Source organism: Lissotriton helveticus, chromosome 7 (assembly GCF_964261635.1).
Source record: "Lissotriton helveticus chromosome 7, aLisHel1.1, whole genome shotgun sequence".
In the NCBI taxonomy this organism is placed as follows: domain Eukaryota; kingdom Metazoa; phylum Chordata; class Amphibia; order Caudata; family Salamandridae; genus Lissotriton; species Lissotriton helveticus.
In genome coordinates, this window is record NC_136068.1 from 897,379,103 (window position 1) to 897,402,953 (window position 23,851).

The following is a 23,851-nucleotide window of genomic DNA, read 5'->3' on the forward strand; positions in this document are numbered from 1 at the left end:
AGCCACATCGTTGTCTGAGCCTCAGCATCAGACTTCAAAGGAAGCCGCTCCCCTGCCCCCTACCGCAATGCCGCTCCCCCACCCCTACCGCAATGCCGAGAGCTTGTTTTCTTTTCACTCCCTCCTCGTGATAGGAGCCCACCCTCCGAGCACAAACGCAGCTGTGGGTTTCTCAGTACACGTAGGAGAGCTGACACCCAGACCCTCTCAAAAGTGTAGCTGTCTCCGAACCAACTACCAGTATGGCTGCACTTGAATGCTCCTACTTTGAAGTGACTCAAGAAAATAGCAACGGAATATGAATGCGGAGTCCGGACGATTGGTATGCTACTGCTAGTCCATACCAGCAAGCAGATGTGTCCGTGGAGGAAGAAAGAAAGGCTTTCCTCTCGCTTGCTCTCCCACGCGTGTGATTCAACGCTCCTCCCCTTCCCCACCACAGAGCGCGTCTCACCGCCACTTCAGTCCTATTGCCTGTTTCAGATTCACTTGCCTGGTGACTGATCTCCTTGTCCCACAAAATATGCTCCCCAGCTATCAGCCTGTCACAGGGGGTCTGACATGAGACTGCTCTTTGCCGTCTCCCCCAGCCTTTCAGGTGTATGTATGGCATGTAGCTGGCTCTGCTCCAGCTCCACTGACCTCTCAAAAATACACGTCACGTGACTCAATTCCACCCTGCCTTCCTGGCCCTTCAGAAGTGTGCTTTGCGTGATTGAAACTGCCCCAGCCCTCTTGGATGTTCACATGTGCATCTGGCATGACACTGCCCTCTTAAAAGTCCCACAGGCCTGTCAGATATACCACCGGTGTGCTACTAACTGTGCCGCAGCCCCACTGCCCGATCAGCGGGCCCTCCCATGTGTGACTCAAAATCTACCCCATCCTTCTGTTTCAGACAGGGGGCGCCTGGCATGTGACTGGTTCTGCCCCGGCCCTTCTGATCTTTCAAAGAGGTGCCTCAAGCGTAACAGACAATGCAAAAACCTTATTATCTTTCTGAGCTGCCTCACATAAAACTGCCACAGTTCTATGGCCAGAAAATGCTGCATATGAAATTTGACTGACTTACTCCGTGCCCTTTCGGCCTGTCTTAGGTCCGACTTAATGGTGAGTGCCTCTTCCTTTGCCCTACTAATGCCGTGCGTGACTCTGCCCCAGCCCCACTAATCTTCCAGCGGCATTACTAACTTTCTCAGAGCTGCCGGACGCATGGCTGAGGGGGCTGTAGACATACTGGCCTTTCAGGGGTACACCTGGGACGTGACTGGTGTGACCCCTGTGTCAGCCGTGCGCCTGCCAATACTTGCGCCAGCCCTTGCGCCTTGTCAGAGGGCTCCCCCAGCGTGACTCACCCCACCCCGCCATCTGTCCTAGACAGGGGGGTGTCTCCATATGACTGACTCTGCCCCAGAGTACTGGCTTTTCAGTGACACTGACCTTTCAGGAATGCTCCCAGCCTACCGGTCATCACAGTTTGCCTCCAGGCCTCAGTTCTGATACATATTTGTGAGAATTAATTTTTAAAGTGAATCAAAAAGCATACTTTATACAACGTGGAGGCAGCACCAGTTATGCAGTCATGAGTCAAGGCTTAAGGTTGTTTTAGAATTATTTTTATTTTTCTTCGTGATAGGCGTTTCGTTCCTACCCAGGGAACTTCGTCAGGGCTGCAAATATTGATGGATCAAGTTATAGATTTTCCAATAATTTGAGCAGCAAGTAAGAAAAACACCAATACGGGTCAATATTGGTATAATCTGATATGTCTGTAATCCAAGCAAGACTGACGATCTTCGAGGTGCGGGGGAGGCTGTCGTAGATTCCGTGGTCCGAAACCGTGACATTACAGCGGCTTATCACGGCCGCCTTACTTATGGTGTCAAACCCCCCCCCACAGACTTGCTTGGATTACAGACATATTAGATTATACCAATATTGATCCATATTGGTGTTTTTCTTACTTGCTGCTCAAATTATTGGAAAATCTATAACTTGATTCATCAATATTTGCTGCCCTGACAAAGTTCCCTGGGTAGGAACGAAACGCGTTGGCTGTCTTTTGCATTACCTATCACGAAGAAAATTAAAAATAATTCTAAAACAACCTTAAGCCTCGACTCATGACTGCATAACTGGTGCTGCCTCCACGTTGTTTGAAGTCTTTCTCTGGAAACCAGTGGGATCCAAGCACAGCAGATCCCGGAGGCCTTTTGTGCACAGACTTTATGATATTTCTTGGGACTGTTTGATTGAGGTGCTCAACTTGTAGTCAGCTGTGTTGGTCATTACTTCTCAAAAAGCATACTTTAACTGCGCGCTTCATTAGTTTGTCAGGGTGTCTGGAAAAAGGAAACTCCGTGGATTCAGTCAAGCAGATATACAGGAACTCACCTCTTTTACTCCCGGAAATCAGGAAGATTCAAAAGAACAACTAGGGAGTAAATAAATACAGACAACCCTACCCTAGCTTTCACCCACAATGCACCAGTGACAGGCACAGAGTAGTGTGTCAGCAGCAACATGCCACAACAAAGCCCCCTAATGCTCTTTCTGTCTGATCCGAAGACAGCATTAGGGTGAACAGAATCTTTTCATTTACAGACATTTCCAGCTACAATCGAAAAAGGGATTACATGAAATAAATACCTGTGGTTATATTCATATTTAGGTATAAATATTCATTTTTAGCTCCTTAAAAATACTCCGGTCAAGACCCTTCCTTGGTCATATATAAGGTAACTAAATGCTTCTGACACTTTTTTATTATAACTTTTCAGCATGCTGCACAGCAGCCAGTAGCCACATTTCTCGACAGCATAGCTTAAAGACATTGGCAAAGTCAATAGCTCTGACTAAACACTTAGAAGGTCCCAAAGGCGAGACCTATTGGCTATGCCTTTGGATATACACTGCACTCAATGCAACATACACTCCAAATACCACTCAGTGCCACATAATTACACTGCACTCAATGCAACATACACTACAAATACCACTCAGTGCCACATTATTACACGCCACATAATTATATGCTACATAATTACACTCCACATAATTACACTGCACTCAATGCAATATACACTCCAAATACCAGTTAGTGCCACCTATTTACACGCCACATAATTACACTCTACTGGATGCAACACACACTCCATACAATACCACATAATTATATGCTACATAACTACACTGCACTCAATGCAACATACACTCCAAACAATACCACTCAGTGCCACATAATTACACGCCACACAATTACACTCTACTGAATACAACATACACTCCAAATACCACTGAGTGCCCCAAAATTACACAGCACATAATTACACTGCACTCTATGCAACATACACTCCAAATCCCACTCAGTGCCACATAATTACACGCCACATAATTACACAGCTCTCAATGCAACCTACACTCCAAATACAACTCAGTGCCACATAGTTATATGCAACATAATTACACTGCACTCAATGCAACATTCACTCCAAATACCACTCAGTGCCACATAATTACACACCACATAATTACACTACACTCAATGCAACATACACTCCAAATCCCACTCAGGGCCACATAATTACACGCCACATAATTACACAGCTCTCAATGCAACATACACTCCAAATACCACTCAGTGCCACATAGTTATATGCAACATAATTACACTGCACTCAATGCAACATACACTGCAAATACCACTCAGTGTGATATAATTACACGCCACATAATTACACTCTACTGAATGCAACACACAATACCACTCAGTGCCACATAATTATATGCTACATAATTACACTGCACTCAATGCAACATACACTCCAAACAATACCACTCTGTGCCACATAATTACACGCCACACAATTACACTCTACTGAATACAACATACACTACACACAATACCACTCAGTGCCACATAATTATATGCTACATAATTACACTGCGCTCAACACAACATACACTCCAAATACCACTCAGTGCCACATAATTACACGCCACATAATTACACTGCACTCAATGCAACATACACTCCAAATATCACTCAGTGCCACATTACACGCCACATAATGACACTGCACACAATGTAACATACACTCCAAATACCACTCAGTGTCACATAATTACACGCCACATAATTACACTGCACTCAATGCAATATACACTCCAAATACCAGTCAGTGCCACATAATTACTCCCACATAATTACTACACTCAATGCAACATACACTCCAAATACCACTCAGTGCCACATAATTGCACGCCACAGAATTACACTGCACTCAATGCAACATACACTCCAAATACCACTCAGTGCCACATAATTACACGCCACATAATTACACTGCACTCAATGCAACATACACTCCAAATACCACTCAGTGCCACATAATTATATGCTACATATTTACACTGCGCTCAACGCAACATACACTTCATATACCACTCAGTGCCACATAATTACACGCCACATAATTACACTGCACTCAATGCAATATACACTCCAAATATCAGTTAAGCCACATTTTACACGCCACATAATTACACTCTACTGGATGCACCACACACTCCACACAATACCACTCAGTGCCCATAATTACACGCCACACAATTACTCTCTACTGAATACAACATACACTCTTCACAATACCACTCAGTGCCACTCAATACCACTCAGTGCTACATAATTACACACCACATAATTACACTGCACTCAAAGCAACATACACTCCAAATACCACTCAGTGCCCCATAATTATATGCTACATATTTACATTGCGCTCAACGCAACATACACTCCATTTACCACTCAGTGCCACATAATTACATGCCACATAATTACACTATCTATCGCCCTCACTCTATCTATCTATATATCCATCTATCTATCGCCCTCACTCTATCTATCTATTTATCTCCCTCACTCTATCTATCGCCCTCACTCTATCTATCGCCCTCACTCTATCTATCTATTGCCCTCTATCTATCACCCCTCACTCTATCAATCTATTGCCTTCACTCTATCTTTCGCCCTCACTCTATCTGTCTATCGCCCTCACTCTATCTTTCGCCCTCACTCTATCTATCGCCCTCCCTCTAGCTATCTATTGCCCTCCCTCTATTTATCGCCCTCACTCTATCTATTGCACTCACTCCATCTATCGCATCACCACAGCATCACTCAGCACCACCACAGCATCACTCAGGGACACCACAACATCACTATGCGCTGCCACAGCATCACTTGTCACCACCACAGCATTACTTGTCGCCGCCACAGCATCACTCAGCGCCACTACAGCATCAATCTGTGCAACTATTCAACAACAACTGGTTCAAATATGTTCTCTCAATGTTTCAAGCTTTATTACAAATGTCACAAAAAGATGTTAATATTTATTTCTGTTCTTGGATTTTCGTCACAATAAAATACACTGAACATAATCTTCACAAAAGTTATTTACAAAAGTTAAAGCTATTGTCATTATAAATTACAATAACTTTTATTTAAGTATTAATTATTAAAAAAATTAAAAGCCATTGTTATTTGTAATATCAATACATCTAAGTCACGTAAATACAACACATATTGCAGTACAAATGCTATAGGTGTCACATTTGCGAAAGATATAACTATTGGCATTGTAAATGACAAAGCTATTAATTTCGCTATTTTCAAAATCAACACATAAATAAAAAGTTTGTCATTTACAATACCAATAGCTTAAACTTTTCTAATGCGAGACCTATTGCATTGCAAATGCTTGTTATCCAAGTGATAAGGTTACACTGGAGAGGTTAGCCATCGGTCTAACGATGTCTCTGCACATAATGAGGCTGTTTTATGTTAGAATGTACCTTTCTGCTTGTTTATAATTTATTTGTTGTTGTTTATAAAAGAAAACCATTAAATCCTATTTGAAAAATATCGTTCGGGTCAGGCAAAATACTCTTACAGCATTTTGGAAACATACACGACCATGCACATCTTATGTCCAAAATAATGTATGTGTTACATTGTTAATGAAATATGTCTTACTTTATGTGCATTTGGAGTCCATTCTTCGTTGCTTGCTGCTCTTCAACATTTGTTTAAGAGAGAGAAAACCTATTCTGCCTTCATTTGGAGTACTGTTGTTGTATCCTAACCTTGACGAGGCACGTAAATGTCATAACTGCCAAGTTTTCAGATTGCTTACGTTTGACTTTTACGAGTAACCCCATCCCACTCACTACCTTATTCCTTTTAAAACAACGTGCTCCTTTGCATTTCATAGTTTGTAGCACACCCAAGGGACCCTATGATGAAGCATGCCACCAAGGGGTACCCATGGTGGGTAAGAGTTCTATAAAGCAAAAGGATTCTTTTCTATAGGTCAACGAAAGGGTTCTTATATTATTGCAATCGAGTTGAGCTCTATAGTTTGTGTAAAGTTCTGTCATGGGAGGGCATGCTCTACAGCACCTCCTCACTCCCCTTAATTTGTTTACGATTGACATTCTACTGTCAACTGAGTAACAATTTGAGTTACACTTTCTTGCAAGTAAATCAAAGCAGTAAGTAGCATTTAACTGATCTCTGTGAGTTTTCTAGTATTATATCTAGACATATCACAAAAAATGACCAGGCTTAAAACAAGCCAGATATATTAGCATTGCCAATCATTATAAACAGTACCAGCTAAATGAGTAATTATAATTGTGTTGTGAATAATTAAAAGATACCATCCTCGCAGAGAACTAGGCTCAGTCAATCACAATTTGCTATACATTCCTAAGATCAACAAAGCTAGAGCAGGTGGTCAATACTTTTCTGTGGTCAATACTTTTCTTATCTGGCCCTGAAACTCTGGAACCTTCTCCCTGAGCATATTAGAAGCTCAACTTCAAAGGATTCTTTCTAGACCCTTCTGAAGACGCACCTCTTTAGAGATACCTAACTCTGGCATGCCCTTATATTCCTTTAGTGTCTACTTGTTGCGCCTTACTATTACCTTGCACCAGGATGCTGCTTTTGGAGCAGCTGTTCTCGCTCTATAAACCTATTTCATTCATTCATCCATCCTAGTAATGTTTAATCACTTCTTTTTATACTAGAAACATTTTCAAAAGTAATTTCATCACAGATACACTTCGGGCCTTTTTTTTGGGTGGCTCGGGCCTTTTTTTTTGGGTGGCCCTTAACGTTTTTGTCAAAGTTTTAAACTTAATTGTTTGGTTGATGGGAAGCCAATTGATTGCCGTTTGGGAATTTTCAGAACCAGTCTGGCTGCTGCGCACTGAACTTGCTGCAGTCTATCAATGCTTGGGGAGATCCTAAAAGCGGCAAGTTGGCATAATCAAGTCTTGGTGTGATCAATGCGGGGATCAGGACTTTTTCTGGTGTGTTCTGACAGGAATTTGAGTGTCTTTCTTCTTTTAGGGTCTGTGAAGGGGATACTGGTCTTCATAGTTTCTCAATCCGATCATTCTAAGTCGCCCTTTACACTGCTCTCATCTGCAGTCTTTCACTGTTAGCCACTTACATCCAGTTTTTCTCAGCATCTTAAATCCTTCAATCTGCATATCTTAGACATCTCTTTCCTCTTCATCACTGTTTTTCATGTGTCGTGCATGCATTGCTTGTATGGCCCCCATCATCACACAATCACCCACCCACGCTCTCTTCACCTGTAAACATACCATGTTCTTTTCATACTATCAACATTTCGACATCTGTGTATTACTCCTTCAGACACTTTAGCTCTGCAAAAAGACCGCAGGTTGAATAGTCTGAACATGTTTATTTGACCCACCAACAGGCACTGTGAGAAGTTCTGACCCATAACTTTTAACTCACATAGACTCCTATACATACTCAGAAACAACATTGTCTTGAAAATTCAAATGCTTTTAGGGAACGTAAGGTAAATGGAAATGTTATTTTTCAGCTTTGCATTTCCTGATAATTGGTCACAATGGGGTACTGTACAGCCTGAAATCTAGGTTAGAAAAGTTAGCAAGTGTGACGTATATTCACTTCTGTATCAAACTAACCCACGTGGGGAGTGGCTCCATTACCTCGAGTCAGCTCATGAGTCTTATCTTGACCCCTTGCCCACAATGAAACATGTTTCCACAGCATCTTCAGCACAGGCCGGCAGAGTCGATCTGGCTAAGTTAGCGGGGCTACCTCCATGCACCCTGCGACACATACACAAACAGCCTACAAAATCATGCAGGTGATGTGAGCACCAGCAGCATGAAAAAAAATACAGAAACAACATGATCTAAAACATGCAAATGTAGAGTGCAATGGCTGGCACTTTCAATTTTGTTCAGGAGCCGGATGCAAATATATGATGGTAACGGTCTCTGACCTTCCCCCCTCATCCAAAATACAATGTCCGCCAAGGCGGCACTCAACCCCACTCTCATGCCACTGAACAGTTGCGTAAAATAACTGCAGTAGTGCTGGATCCATCATGTGAAGCTGAGCTTGGCGCTTGATATTGTTCGTTTATTTGGTATGAAAACTCCTCTGTAACAATTTAGCATCCACAGCTTGACCAATGCTCCAGCGTCCCACGTGTCTCTCTGGTCGGCAAGGTTGCCAGAGCACAAATTGTTTTTGCCGCGCAGCGCCCAAATAATGTTTCTGAATGAACTCTAAGACTTTGGAGGAGTCACCATAACAATAAGTGATTCCCTGCGGAAGCAGGATAATAAGCTGTAAAAAGCTCTTGCATTATTTTATTAATGATTAATTAATTGTATTCACACAACATACGTGTGACTGGATTTTGCTGGTATTCGATTGAATGTTGTATGAATTTATGATTTTGAACTTCCAAAGGGAAAATCTTCTTATTGTTGTTTTGAACGATGCCTTGTCCCCTTGTGTGGGGCCTTCTCTCCAATTTTGTTGGTCTTAAAAACAAATCGGATCATTTGATTTGGTGATGTGCAAATGAAAAATATTTAAGCTGAAACCCAATTTCCACAGATTGTTTATACGCTATATAGTTTTATCAGTAAAATTACAGTGGGAAGGTTTACAGTTATTTCAACTGTTTGTAAAGGACAATGGACTACCCTATCATGCTTTAGTAATATATTTACTAAAAGTCAGTTTTAAACATGAACTGAGAAATATTCTTGCCCCCTCCCGATGGCTATTCGTGAATTAAGAGACAAGTCAGGGGTCATGCGTACCCTTCATGTGGGCTAGATTCTTATTATACATGGAGCAAATATTTAGTGTATTAACTCAAACAAAATAGTTGTCCGTTCAACAGAAATGCTGAACTTGCATATTCAAAGGTGCGCACAGTTGCGATGTTGAAGAAAAAGACTCCTCTGTAAAATAAAATATTTGCCTAGGATCACACAATTTGAGACCAGTTTAAGGGTCAAGCACATTACAGTTAGGTTGAGTAAATTATTCAAGTTACTAGACCTGCAGGTAGGGTAATGTTTAGGGGTTTATTGTGTTCAGTGAAAGGTATTGTTAAGGGATAAGAAGGGGTTTTTAGGGTTCATGTAAGAGTAGCATTAAAATGTAGAAAGGAGTTTACAGGGTATAGGGAGGGTAGCGTTAAGGCACAATAAGGGGTTTTTATGATGCAGGGAAAGGTAACATGAAGGGGTACAAAGGAGGTTTTAGGATTCAGAGAAGGGAGCATAAAGCAGTAGTAAGGCTTTTTAGAGTTCATGAAAGGGTAGTGCAATTGAACAGTATGGAGCTTTTAGGGTTCAGGGAAAAGTAGTGTTAAGGGGTAGTATTAGGTTTTTAGGGTTTATGGATGGGTAGCATTAATAGGTAGTAAATGGTTTTTAATGTTCAAGAAAGCAGTAAGGGGTAGTTCGGCTGATTGGGATGCATAGAGTTAAGGCAGTGGTTCCCAAACTTTTTTGACCTGCGGCTACCTTGACCTATTGGCCATTGTCCACGGCTCCCAATTATGTTACTTTTTTTCGGGTGGGGGATGTAAGCCGGACTCAGAAGTACTTTCATTTTTCTCCTTGAAAATAATTGGGATGAAGCCGATGAACTTATTATAACTATATTTGTAACAAAAGAAAAATGAAAGCAGTCGTTTAATAATAAACTTTAAGTGGTTCAGTGACTGTAAGTGCATAGAAACATTCCTGCGTCTTCAGGTGCCTGTGTTAATCTCACTGTGCCTGTGCCGTGATCTTCTTGACTGTTAGTGCTTCTATTCACCTCCTTTTTCCTCCATCTGTTTTGGTGCATTTCTCTGTACGTGTGTGTTGATAATTTTGAGCAGAAACCTAGCTGGAGCACAACGGAGCTCTGTAGTGTGGACTTACCCTCGTGCCTAAGATGTTTTGATTCAGCTCAATGTCAATGAACATGCTTAGGGGCCCATCACTCTTGTAAAGGCGACTAGATGCTCCGTTTTATCCCTAAAGATGCTTAGATGCACCACCATGGTCCATAAGGAAATGATCAAAGGTACTCACTATCTTTGATATGAAATAGCTTGAATGCACGGCTACTCTGTCCCTGAAGGTGCTTTGATGCACATCCTAGTCTGAGTCCCTTAAGGTGCTCAAATGCACCCTTATCCCTGAAGTAAGAGGTACTCTTCCTCTCTGTGTTACTACCAGCTGTGACAACTACCCCCGCACTACTTCTACATTTGAGATATCCCCTTCCCGTATGCTCCTTTCATACGTGAGACCCTCTCTCCAATGGTGCTCCTGCCGCCAGTGAGACTCTCTCTCCCTGTGTGCTCCTGCTATCTGTGAGGTCCTCCCCACCTGTGCTGCCACCACTTGTGATACATACACACTTCAGTGTGACGCTGCCAACGGTGAGAACCCCTCCCTGTGTGCTTCTGCTGTTCGGCCTCCGGTGCACAAGCTCTTTTCCATGGGCAGCTATGTTATATTATGAGAGGGCTGGGGAGGGTGGATGGTGCAGTGTTAGCCTGCTGGGAGTCAGCTCCTGTAGAGCTGCAGTGTTGGTGTGTGAGTGGGACAAGGTGCTGTGCTTTTCACACTCATTCATTGCTCATTAGTGCCTGCTGGGAGGCGGACTCACCAGAGCTGTGTGTGAGTGGGATGTTTTCCAAAACTGAGTTTTGGTGACTTTGCAGTAAGAAGGCAGAGAGAGGCTGGCAGACGACTCAGGCAACCGGGAAGGTCCAGTTTGTCGAGATCTCTCCTCATTGATCTCAAGTGCAATGGGCGTACACAAGTACTGCTATTTGGCATGCGGTTCTGAGTGTTTCAGAACTGTATAAAAATAGGAGCAGGTGATTTACTTCCCAGATTCGCTTTTGTTTAAATTTAAACCTGATCGTAAGTTTCACATTTCTTTTCTTCTGAACCTTCTTGTAATGAGGATGGCCTCGAGTCGCTGCAGAACATGGGCAGCAATAACGCTCCACATCGCTCCTGATTGCTCCTGACCCTGCCAAAGCGGAGGCTTTTTGAAGCATATGTTACGTGCTGGGGCCGGGCCCAATACTGTTCCAGAGTAGAGGCTGACAGGGTTTTTTTTTTAACTCCCCGACAACAGTCCCAAATGGGATTTTCGGCGCCACAAAGACAAACAATGCAAAAATATTATTGCGAACCTGCAACCTATTCCAATTTCCCAAGATGTGCGTGGTGCCCCTGGCTACTTCTAACGGCGCACCAGGGTGCCGCGGCGCACAGTTTGGGAACCACTGAGTTAAGGGATAGTAAAGGGTTTGTGGGTTCCAAGGAAGGGTAGGGTTTAGGGTTTTGTTGGATTCAGGGATGGGTAATGTTAATAGGTAGTAAGGAGTTTTTAGGGTCCAGGAAAGGATAGTGTTAAAAAGTAGCAAAGATTATTTAGGGTTCTGAGAATTTTTTTAATTTAATTTAATTTTATTTATTTTATGCGTTTTTATATAGCGCAAACTTTACCCGAAGGTGGCAGAGCGCTTCACAATAGGAACAGTAACGGTACATGAGGAGAAAATTACAAGTGGGCATGTTACAAAAGCAAACGTTACGTTACATGAGGCAAAAGTGACAATTGTGCATGTACCAAAAGCAAACAAAATACAAGAAGAGGTAACAAACGATACGTTACAAGAGGAAAAAGTGACAAGTGTGCATGTTACATAAGCATACAAGATACAAGTAGAGGTATAATACTGCAATAAGTGGCAGTCACTCAAAACACAAGAACACACTAGGGTGGTACTTCTATAGGCATGGAGTACAGAATTTCCTCTAGTGAAAGACTTTCCTTGAGGGAATAGAGAGGGCGTGAATTAGATTTGGAAGTGTCTTTGAAGGAGGAGAAATTTGAGGTCAGTTTTGAAGGACCGGGAAGAGGTGGTGATATGGAGCTGAGAAGGAGTAAGTTCCAGATTCTCACCGCATTGCCTGAAAAGGATTGGTATGAGAAAAACAAGGACCCCCTGGGTAGTGACTCCAACAGACTCCTAGGGCAGGGTAGACAAAATGTATGCAAAAAATTCCTAGGCAATCTTAACAGTAGATAAACAAGTAACTAGACCCAAAGGCAGAAGGAACAGTCAAGAAGAAAAAATAATTATTTGTATAAAATAAACATGTTTTTAATACACATAGTAAAAATCATATAGATAACTGAAACTAATCAGGCTATATGACAATTCAAATTAAAAATATATACAATTAATACATATAATACCACAATTTACAACACTTTATGTAAAAAGACACCATGAAATACTAAAAGGTGTCCAAGAACAGAGTGACGATAAAGTACTTTGGGTCTAGTTACTTGTTTGTCTACTGTTAAGATTGCCTAGGAATTTTTTGCATACATTCTGAAAAGGATTGGGCCATCGATCTTTCACTTTTGAAAGTGGGAAGTTCAAGCAATAAATTTTCCGCATTATGTGATGAGGCCAAAAGGGCATTACCATAGTCCAATCGACTGATGACAAGAGCCTGGACTGAAGTTTTCCTCGCTGTAAGTGGTGGGAAATGAAAGGCTCTTCTCAGCAAACGCATCATTTGAAATCAAGATCCTATAATGGACGAAGCCCACTCTTTCATGATAAGGGATTGGTCTAGCTGGACTCCCAAGTCTTTAACTACCTAATTTGGTATTGGAGCTAAGCCAAGTCCTGAAGGCCCCAAATCAGGATCCCAACGCTATTTGGCCTTCGCAAACAAAATTATCTCCATTTTTCCTGCATTAACTAGATATCGTTTTTGTCATCTACGTGGCAATTGTTTTCATCCCAGCAGAAAAAGAGTCTTTCAAGGAGTCCAGATTTTCGTCAAACGAAATTAATAGCTGTGTATAGTCTGCGTATGATATTATTTCAAAGCCAAAAGCTCTGACAATTTGAGCTGGGGGGGGCAACATAGATGTTAGGTGAAGACATGTGCTAGATTCAAATGCAGCCTATTGTATGCCACCAGAAGACTATACATGCTTCTTGTTATAGAGCCTTGACAGAACAATAGCCTAATTTTCTGACCTCATAAGAATGTGGCACATGAGCCCAAGAAGTCCAGCTTTAAAGCCTGGTCCTATACACCTTTTACAATTATTTAATGTTAGCCTCATATTTCAAGTCCAGACACACATGTTCTTAGCATGCAATTATGCAATGCTGGATTTGTGTTTTATTTTTAAGCTTTTGGTTATCTATTTGTATTAGATTTTAATTTGTATTGAGGAATGTTTCTAAGACTTGTGAATGGTAAACCAGGTCTTCCTCATACGTTTTTGGCCCTGAGTGCCACATTCAACTGATTGGATATGTGTAGCTCCACTGAAAAAGTGGGAAGCATTTTGTTATTATTATTAGTATTAATAGAAAAAATAATACGAACAATAATAGCAATACCTATACTTGTGCTGCCCCAAAGATGTCAAAGAGAAGCAGATCCCGGTCAGTGCAGTTTGTTTAACTCCTTCTAGCAACTTGCGAATGGATCAAAATATGTCTGTGATTGCTTAGCATCTTTGAAGGATGCTTGGTTTTGCATAGTTGCAGTTAAAATAGAATTAATTTTACATTATGGTATTATTCTGAACTTAGGGGTCGACAATTTGTACGTGTTCAACTTTTTCTTGTGGATTTATTCTTGCTTAAATACAGTACAAAATTCAACGGTTTCCAGGGTAAATGTTTAGAAGTTTTCCTTCAACATAGTGCAATGTAAAAATATGGTCTGAGACACAAATACAAATCAAGGCGCCATTCACCATTAATACCTACATGCTGTATAGTGCTGTCATCTCTGGGTACCTTCGTTAAGACAAATGAGTGACTAAGCCATTTCCAGGATTTAGTGAAGTCTGAAGGAAAGTGTGGGTGGGATTGCTTTGGTGTTGCCCCACTAGAGAGTATCAAGTTAAATTATTCCAGGGAGGGTTTGTTTTGAACTCTCTAGCTCTCAAAGACTGTTCCAATCTCAACTTATTGTGACAACAGTATTCTTTATGTGGTTGGGTGGTGTCATTTCATTTATTTCCAACACTTTAAAAGTTGTCAGAAATCTCACAGGTTTCCCAGTTGCATGTATGAGTAAGTCTTCAAGGGCAGCACTACAAATCCCAGTAAGCAGCAGAAAATCCTGCACTGGATGAGCTACTCATACTTGGACAAGCAACCCAATAGTGGTTTCGGCATATTTGGTCTGGGTATACCTCTTGCACTTAGGACATCACAGTGAGAATAGAAAATTGGTGGGTGGAATGTTTGAATTATTCTTAGCTATTGGGGATTACTTGGGCTGCATCCCAATCCATTCTTTGTTGTGTTCCTGTTCAAAGGGACTTGGCCTGGACGTTCAGGCTAAAATGTTCCAAATGGAGCAAGTTCAAGGCTGATGTGCATATGGTTGGTTCTTGTCAAAGGTAGCATAGTGGGCAAAAAACAATGGTTAGGATGAGACCCAGAGTAATTAACAGCGGATTAAAGTAAACATGCCACCCATCATTTTTGTGTTCTCCTCTACATTATGGAGCTGCCACATGCTGTCAGTCCCACCATAGTGTGGTCTGTAGAATATGTAGTTTCCATTTACGAAGGGTGTGGTTACACATTGGGGCACTCAGTGCCAAGCATAGCCTTGTGCTTACTAGTGGAATAATGAAATACATGGAGCTTCCTCAGCGGACTTGCGCATTGTCAAGCAAACTAAGAGCCAAACAACATGATAAATCTGGAAATGAAAAAAGCATAGAATGGTACCATGTCTGGACTTTAATTGATTACAGTAATTCACTGGATTAAACAACCCGTTGGTAAATGTAGGAAATAATTACCATCTTTGGTATGATTTCCCACTAAGTTTTGTCCTATCTCTTTTGCTTGACTTAGAAATCTATGCACTTTACCCCACTAAATAGACATAAGATTGCCTATGATTCTATTACAGGACCGGAGGCTTCGTATTATGCTTTCTCTTTCATGTATTGCTACACACAGCAGCCAATGAAATTTAGTATTGAATATCAAAAACTACATTTCCCATGATGCAAACAACACTTCACATCCTGTCATAGCCCGAGCCAGTCAATACCAGATATCCTCCTCTTTCTTTGGTGCTCACGCAGCCAGTTAAGATATTTTACTTCTTGTCTTAAGCTTATATGCTAATGTAATTATTTGCACGCCGCTTGAGCGTTTTATGTTACGCATTATCGCGTTTGTTATTGCTGTGCTTTTGCCCTTGTTTGCCTTTGCAGCGAGCCTGTGTTTCTGTCTTCGGCCAGCTGCGACACCCCGCTATCATCGGGGGTGTGCGCGCACCTTGCCGGTGCGTCCCTGCGGGGACAGATGTGTTTGATTAGCGCGAGCATCGCGGTACGGTTTAAACTGCCCCCGTGTCTCTCCCCCGTTAGGTTGGGAAGTGCGTGCTGCTCTCTCCGCTGTCAGCGGAGACCCCTTGCATATTTTACCCGCTCCGCGGGTCCTTTTAGTACAGCGGCCGCTGCGGGCCGAATTCATTGACATTAATCACTGGTACCGTCCCACCTGCATATTTTGGAGTGCGGAGGCCCCCCTCATTGGCCTGAAGTGCTGGGAGCGATTACTTTCACTTTTCCCCTAGGTTTCGATGTGCGTAGCCCAATTGGGCTGGTTTTTGGTAGGATTGGGCTACACACATCGCTACTGGCCGATCTTTAGTAGTTTTCTTGCCGTTCCAGCTAGGATTCTTCCCTGAGCAGAACCCCTACGCCTGGCAGGCTGCAAAAATGCTGGGCCTGGAGGGAGCACACCTCCTGTGTACCTTTTACTGCTCTTTTTGCTCCACCTACGCCATGAGGGCTGCAAGGACTTTGGCTACAGCTTTTGCTGAGGAGCTAGGTACCTGGTTATTTTCCTTGTGCTGTGGGTTGACTCCCCCATTACTCCCCTCAATATATTACCTCATGAGCAGATCTATCTGTAAATTTGGCACTACCATGGAGGATTGGGTTACCTATGAGGAGGATGACACTGTGTAGGAAGAGGAAGTGGTTAATCCTTCCATAGAAGATAATATTGTTGAGGCCCTGGAAGCCTCGGTCCAGGACTCCATCAACAAGGCCCTTAGAGAAGACAGTCCCGGGAACTGTACAACAAGCACGGGCAACTGCTTTAAAACCTATCACTAAGCAGTTAGAAAAATTTTCTAAGCGCCACGGTCTCACTGCTCCTGCAGTCCCTAAAAAGGACCGGGCAACCTCTGCTTCTCAAGCTGGGTCCTGGCCTCATTCCTATACCTTGTCCTCACTGCCTGCCCCCGACTCCAGTAAGTCCAAGGCTCCGGACACTGATACTGATATGGACACTACGTCTCCTGACGAGTCTCCTCCCAGGAAGAAGACTAAGAAGTCCAAGAATCTGGAGCCTTTGCAATCTGTGTCCACCCCATTTACCTTCAATCCGGCCGACATTGTTCATCCGAGATCTTCCGATTGGCTTCCAGCGCTGGAGGTTGCCGCATATTTGCATGACAACCTCCCCAAAAGTTTCGACAAGGAGGTGAGGAATAGACTCCGGTCAGAGTACCCTAGGCCGGACATCTCCGATAAGGTCGCAGAAACCCCTGACATAGACTCTAGCATGTTGACCTTTTAAAACATTTTTCCCACAGACCCCAAGAAGGGCATTGATCGTGCCTGGCGGGGTTGCCAGGACAAGCTCCTGGACGTTGTGGGGCCCCTGGCAAAAATCTTGGAGATGGCCTTAGAGGCGCAGGAATTAGGTGCTGCGATCGACCCGCATGTCTTGGCGGGTTGGACCCAGAGGGCGATATGCCTCTTGGGTAATGCTAATTGCACCATATCCACAGAGCGCTGGAAGTCCCTCCTTATGAGGATGGATTCCAACCTCACCGAGCTAGCAGCGGCGGAACCAGGCCTTTTGGCGGACGGCAACTTATTCGGTGAGCGTTTTGTAAAAGACGTGGCCAAGTATGTGGGCACCTTCACAACTCTCGATAAAGCCCAGTCAGGAATCAAGAGAGTCTTTCAGGCTGGTGTTTTTAACAGGGCAGGACGAGGCCGGGGACGCTCGTTAGAGATGTTTCAACAGGGGAGCATATTGTGGTGGCTTCCAAGCCTCAGAATCTTCAGGTGAGTGCTCCAGACACCTTCCCACTCCCTTTGGGGGGTCGTATTCAATACTTCTTTCACAATTGGGCTCACTTGTCTTAGGATGCTTGGATATTAAAAACTGTTCAGGGTTTTCATCTAGATTTCTTTCAGGTCCCCTCTCAGAACAGACAGCCCAGGCAGCTGTCTTTTTTCCGAAACAGAATGTGCTTTTATAGATTCAGAAATTGAAGAATTGCTGCAGAAACACGCGATAGTGCATTGCGACGAGGGCCCTCGCGGCTTCTGCGGCAATATTTTTCTGGTTCAGAAGAGAGGCAGAGGTTACAGTTTGGTACTCAATTTAAAAGATTTCAATCATTACATGGTCTACAAGCATTTCAAGATGGAGGGTATCCATCTCTTGGCGGACCTTCTGAAACAGGGGGACTGGATGGTCCGTCTGGATTTGAAGGACGCCTACCTATCAGTTCCGATTTTTCCTCCACATCGGAGATTTCTGCAATTCCAGTGGCGAGACCGGTGGTATGAATATTTGATCCTTCTTTTCGGACTTTCCTCGGCACCATGGTGTTTCACCAAGGTGTTGAAGCCAATGGTAGCCTACCTCAGAGAGCAAGGGATTCGCATGATAGTGTATTTAGACGATATACTGATTATGGAGCAGACGCCGGAGTTGGCAGTACAACACCTGCGCATGACCATTGCTACGCTGCAAGATCTCCGGTTTGTGGTCAACGAAGCCAAATCCGTACTGTGTCCATCGCAGAAAATAGACTTTCTGGGTTTTGTCATAAATTCACACGCGGCTCAGTTGAGTCTCTCCCGTTCCAAAGTGCGAGAAATACCGAAGGAACTACGCTCTTTGTTGTACAAACAGACAGTCTCACTGAGAGCCATTGCCAGGATAGTGGGTCTCCTGGCGTCATCTATTCAGGCTCTCTTCCTGGGTCCCCTTCACTATCGATCCCTTCAGAGATTAAAGATTCAACATCTGCAGAAGGGTCTCTCGTACACGGACCTGGTTCCTCTGTCATCGGAGGTCCGCCAGGAACTTCATTGGTGGCTAGGCCACGTAGAAGCGTGGAACGGTCGAGCCATTTTCGTCTCCCTTCCAGAAGTTGTCATAGAATCCGACGCCAGCCACTGGGGCTGGGGGGCGCCCTGCGGAAATATTTCTACAGGAGGACGATGGTCCCTTTAAGAATTAGATCTCCACATCAATTGCCTAGAGCTGCTCGCCGGCTCATTCGCGATCAGGACTTTGTCACCCAAGAAAGTCGTGTGTTGCATCCTACTAAGGATGAACAACATATCGGCAGTTCACTACATCAACAAATTGGGAGGCACAAGATCCTCCATGTTAGTAGAGATAGCGAAGGACTTCTGGCCCTATTGCTTAAGTCACCAGATATCGGTCATAGCCGAATATATTCCGGGCCAGTCGAACGTGGTGGCGGACTGGCACTCGCGACATCTCAAGGACTACAGCGACTGGCAAGTCCAACTTCAGGTAGTCAATGGTTACAGGCGACCTGGGGGCCATGCCAGATCGACCTCTTTGCGTCCAGGTTGAATCGGCAAATGTCTCCGTTTTTCAGCTGGAGACCGGATCCGTTAGCTCTGGCAATGGATGCCTTCACTCAGGACTGGTCCCAGTCCCAGAATTATGCCTTTCCCCCATTCATATTGATCCCTCGAGTGTATACACAGATAATGCGAGAGAGGGCGGAAGTGATCTTGGTGACTCCCCTCTGGAAGTCGCAGCCTTGGTTCCCGAGTCTTCTGGAGGTGAGCTGCGACTTCCCCACGAAGATTCCGGAATCCCCAACGATGCTCCAGCGCCCTCATGGAGAGATGCAACCGATAGTGATGTCGGGGCAACTGTCCCTGATGGCCTGGAGACTTTCCGGCAGCATTGGCAAATGCCAGGTTTTTCGGAGCAAGCTTCAGCCTTTATCAATCAAGCTTGGGCTCCATCCACCAGAAAGAGATACACTTCAGCCTGGAAGGGCTGGGTTCGTTGGTGCGTGGAACAACACGTGGATCCCTTGGGGGCGGGATTACCCTGCATTGTGAACTTTCTTTCTCTGAAAGCTCCAGAGGGATTGGCATATCGTTCCGTTAATAATTTCCATTCCGCTATTTTGGCGGGTCATTCTCAAATTGAAGGTAAACCTGTAGGTATGTACCCCCTCATATGTAAGGTTCTGAAGGTATTACAGTAGCGAATCCGCCCAAACCTAAGTGTACTTCCTTATGGGATGTCTCTCTAGTTCTTTCCCTGTTTAATCTTTGGCCCCAAAATGACATGTTGGCAAGGAAACAGCTCTCGTCTAAGTTGGCTTTGTTTTTATGTCTTGCGGCATGTAGACGGTCATCGGATACTAAAGCTTTGGACATTACCGGTAGAGTATATACTCCGGAGGGAGTCTCCTTTAATATTACTTCCAGGACCAAGACAATGTCTAGAAGTGTTGATTACCATGCTTTTCCGAGTAATGCTAAGCTTTGAGTAGTACAATGCCTTAAGGCCTATGAGGAATGTACAAGGTCTATTCGACCTACAGGTATAGCTCAGTTATTGATTGCTTTGCAGAAAGCATACAGGCCTGTTACTGCGGCTACCATAGCCAGATGGTTGAAATATGTTATGCAAGAGGTGGGACACCCAAGTTTTTGGGGCGCACTCTGTTCGTGGCGCCATGGCCTCTAAGAGTTTTATGTTAGGATCCACTGTTCAGGACATTATGCATTCTGCTGATTGGTCCTCAGAATCTACTTTCAAACAGTTTTATTATAAACCGGTGGGTGATATTTCCTCTGAAGTGTTTCTTCAGTGTTAAACTAGCATAACACGAAGCCACCGTTCCTGTAATAGAATAAAAAATTAGCTTGCTATCGCCCAAGAATTTTCAATTCTGTTAAGGACACGGAGGCGAGGATTATCCCACCCGGTTATATTACATGTACTGTAATGATGTAATGATTATCCCCACCCATGACTTTATGTTCTGTTTAAGCAGAATTTACGGGCTCTATTTCTCATTCTTCCAAGTTCTGAGAAGAAGATGGACTAAATATGCTTCCTGTTGAGAAGAGGTTTCATTCCAGTTGGATGTTCTTCCACTCTGGAGGATGTTATTGTTGGACTTAAGTTATTTCATGTACTTTACTGTTTGAAGCAAAGAAAGAGGAGGATATCCGGTATTGACTGGTTCTTATGGGCTATAACATGATGTGATGTGTTGTTTGCATCATGGGAAATGTAGTTTTTGATATGCAATACTAAATTTCATTGGCTGCTGTGTGTAGCAATAAATGAAAGAGAAAGCATAATCCTCGCCTCCTTGTCCTTAATAGAATTGAAAATTCTTGGCGCGAAAGCTAGCTAATTTTTTATTCCCCTTTAAAGATGGTTACATTGAATTACCATGAGTGACATATTTAACTTGCCTATAAATCTGTAGTATATGGTATAGAAAATGCGTACAGGGCTTGGAAGATAAATGACTGACACCTTGGTTGCAGGTCCTATGCTGCCAGCCTAGAGTGGACCTCTACAACGTGTCTTCAAACCTACCATTGCTAGCCTGACTGCAGCAGCGCAAAAATCTGCTGTCAATCTTGCCAAAATAACCCTTTTAGAAGACAAGAAACCCAGCGTTTAAATATTAATGAATCACCCATAGTACACCTTGTCACCTACAATGTGGGGGCATGATATTTAAAGGTGGTAAATGTGCGAAATTAAAGTGAGCATGTTCCTCCAATGACTAGACCCAAAAAGCTATTTTTTCTGGCAGAGTTTAACTGGATCCTAGAAAATGTCTAAGTACAAATTAATTAACTTTAATGTATTCATCTGACAGGAAATTGTTAAAAATGTCATTCAAAGACCTATTTCATATTTATTAAAAATCCACTTCATTGGTGAAGTTAAACTTTTCATAACTATTTTGGAAAGGTAATTTTTATAAAGCTAAGTCTTCCCTGCCTAAAACTCCTGTGAGCAAACTTCAATTAGCCTGCTAGCTGCTGCTCAATAAGTGCTTGGCCTTAATGTGGTGTGAAAACTGCTCCTAGAGCAGACCAATTGCTTAGACCTGGTGACAGGGTGGTCTGGGTGTGGGGCATTTGATCCTTATCAGGCCAGAAAGGATAGCTGGGGTGGACTGAGATACTTAACTAGAAAAGGGACTGATGTGAGGCCTGCACATTCACAGTTTCAAAACCAGCGAGAGAAAAGCTAAACCCAGACTGATCTGAAGTTTACACAGGGAAGGGGACAACTAATTTCCTAGCCACACCTCTAAGTGCACACAAGAACTCTGCACAAGGGATTATGGGATTATTTGTCTTCAATTTTAGAAGTAAGTGGCAGTGTGGAGTTTAATTTGCAGCAGGGCAAACAGGAACTGCTAAATAATGGATTGGGTTGCCTCTGGAAATTTTTACCCAATTGGGTTGGGAGGAGCCATGAGTCACTCCCACACACTAGCTAGTGCCAACCATAAATGTGGCATTTCAAGGAACCCTCATAAGTACACTTTCTTGACCTGCAGAAGATCGGAAGATGACTGGACTTGCTATGTGTGACCTGAGAGGAGCCCTGAAGGAATGAATCTACATTCTCTTATATTCAGGACAAACAAGTGGACTCCAAGGTTCAGATGGCGGACGTTCCGCATGGCTACAAGGACATAAACTACAAGGGGGCTTTTTCCTGAAGTGACCAGTACCAACTGGACATGGATTGGAACTTGCTGGTAACCTCTGCTGGAGTGAGTCCTGGTCCCTAAGTACTGCTCCTGAGGACATGGGAGCCTTAGAAATAAGCCAATGGAGCTGCTCCAGAAACGGTCAATATTTAGACTTCCAAGACCTCCAGAGCTGTCAGCAGGATCTTACAGCAAATGTGCACGATTTCTATGCACCTTCATCTGATTCTGCTTCAGGCTTGCCCCGCTGTATGATATTGAGCTACATAAAAAAAAGACCAGTCAGAAAGTAAAATCTTTGACAGAGATGAACCCACTTGATATATCTGAACTGAGGTCCATCACAGTCCACTGGAAATCATGCCTAGGTTCTGGGCTAATCTTCGATAGACTATCAAGGACATTTTTCAGTGCTATTTTTACTTAAGATTTAAACAAAAATCCTATCTTCGGTTCCCCTAATTAGATTTTTATTGTTTGGGTGTCATTTTGATTATTGAATTTTACTCAATCTTTCTCGTTCAGGCTAGGATTTTTATTGTTATTGTATAATACTTAATACCACCTCTCAACACCCATGCCCTTGATCAAACAAAGCAAACTTGACACACCAATCCCACAAGCTTATGCAAGTAAAACAGCAGCAAGGGTCATAGAGATGGGGATGAGTCACTTCTAGCAGCACTGAATTCAACCAGAAGGCCTAAACACCTTCAGTACAACTTGAAACAGGCGCTGTCAAAGCCAGTAGCTTAGGCTTTATTATGGTAAAACACATAGAGGCATGCACAAACCCACTTTAAAGGTAAACTTGATGGCTTTGACAATGTTTGGGCATTTTCCCTTCACCATACACGCCAAACTGATGAGGGTACAGTGACTTAGAGTGATGCAAAATGATGTCTCACAGTGAGCCTTGCCCAGTGGGGTACGTTCTTTAGGAAATTATTTTACAGTTCAGCATACATAAATGGAACTTACCAGCCCTTAATGTCTCCAGCTGGCAAAGTTCAACATATGGTATTGAGCCTCGGCTACCTACTTATATTTTCTGTAATCCCATTTAAATTATATAATTTTATCAATCACTAACCTTTGTAGGCTGACTAAAAAGAGCAAAGGGGTCAAGGAAAGTTAGGGCGCTAAAGCAGTGTATCTCAACAGACATGCCTGCATAACTATCTTATTTTTAGCGAAAGACAGAGATAAAGATAATTAGGGAGATAAAGGAAAAGGACAAAAAGAGCAAAAGAAAACAAAGTCAAAGGTAGTTTTGAAGAGACTCCTGTTTGATGATAACAGCAAATCCGCATAACCCTGAAGGCGTTGGAGCAGCTTAAAGGGGGAAAGGGGAAATATTAGAATGCATGGCTTAGAGTGGGGATATCATGCATATTTGTTCTACTATGAGACAGAGGTTAGAGAGAAAGCAAAAGGGCGAGAGTCAAAAAGAGCAGAGAGAGGCAGGCAGACAGTTAAAGGGGGCGAGAAAGAGAGAGAGACGCATTCCAACAGGGAGAAAGAGTGGGAGAGAAGCAGAGGCCAGTTTGGCCCATAGATTGCAAGTGGTGGAGAATGAGTTAAGAAGTCC

At 43.2% G+C, this 23,851-nt stretch overlaps 1 protein-coding gene across 1 annotated transcript in view; it reads right to left on the reverse strand.

The window, feature by feature from the left end:
- The window catches only part of MAT2B (methionine adenosyltransferase 2 non-catalytic beta subunit), a 428,529-nt gene that overhangs the window by 328,402 nt on the left and 76,276 nt on the right, over positions 1 to 23,851 (reverse strand). The window lies entirely within an intron of this gene.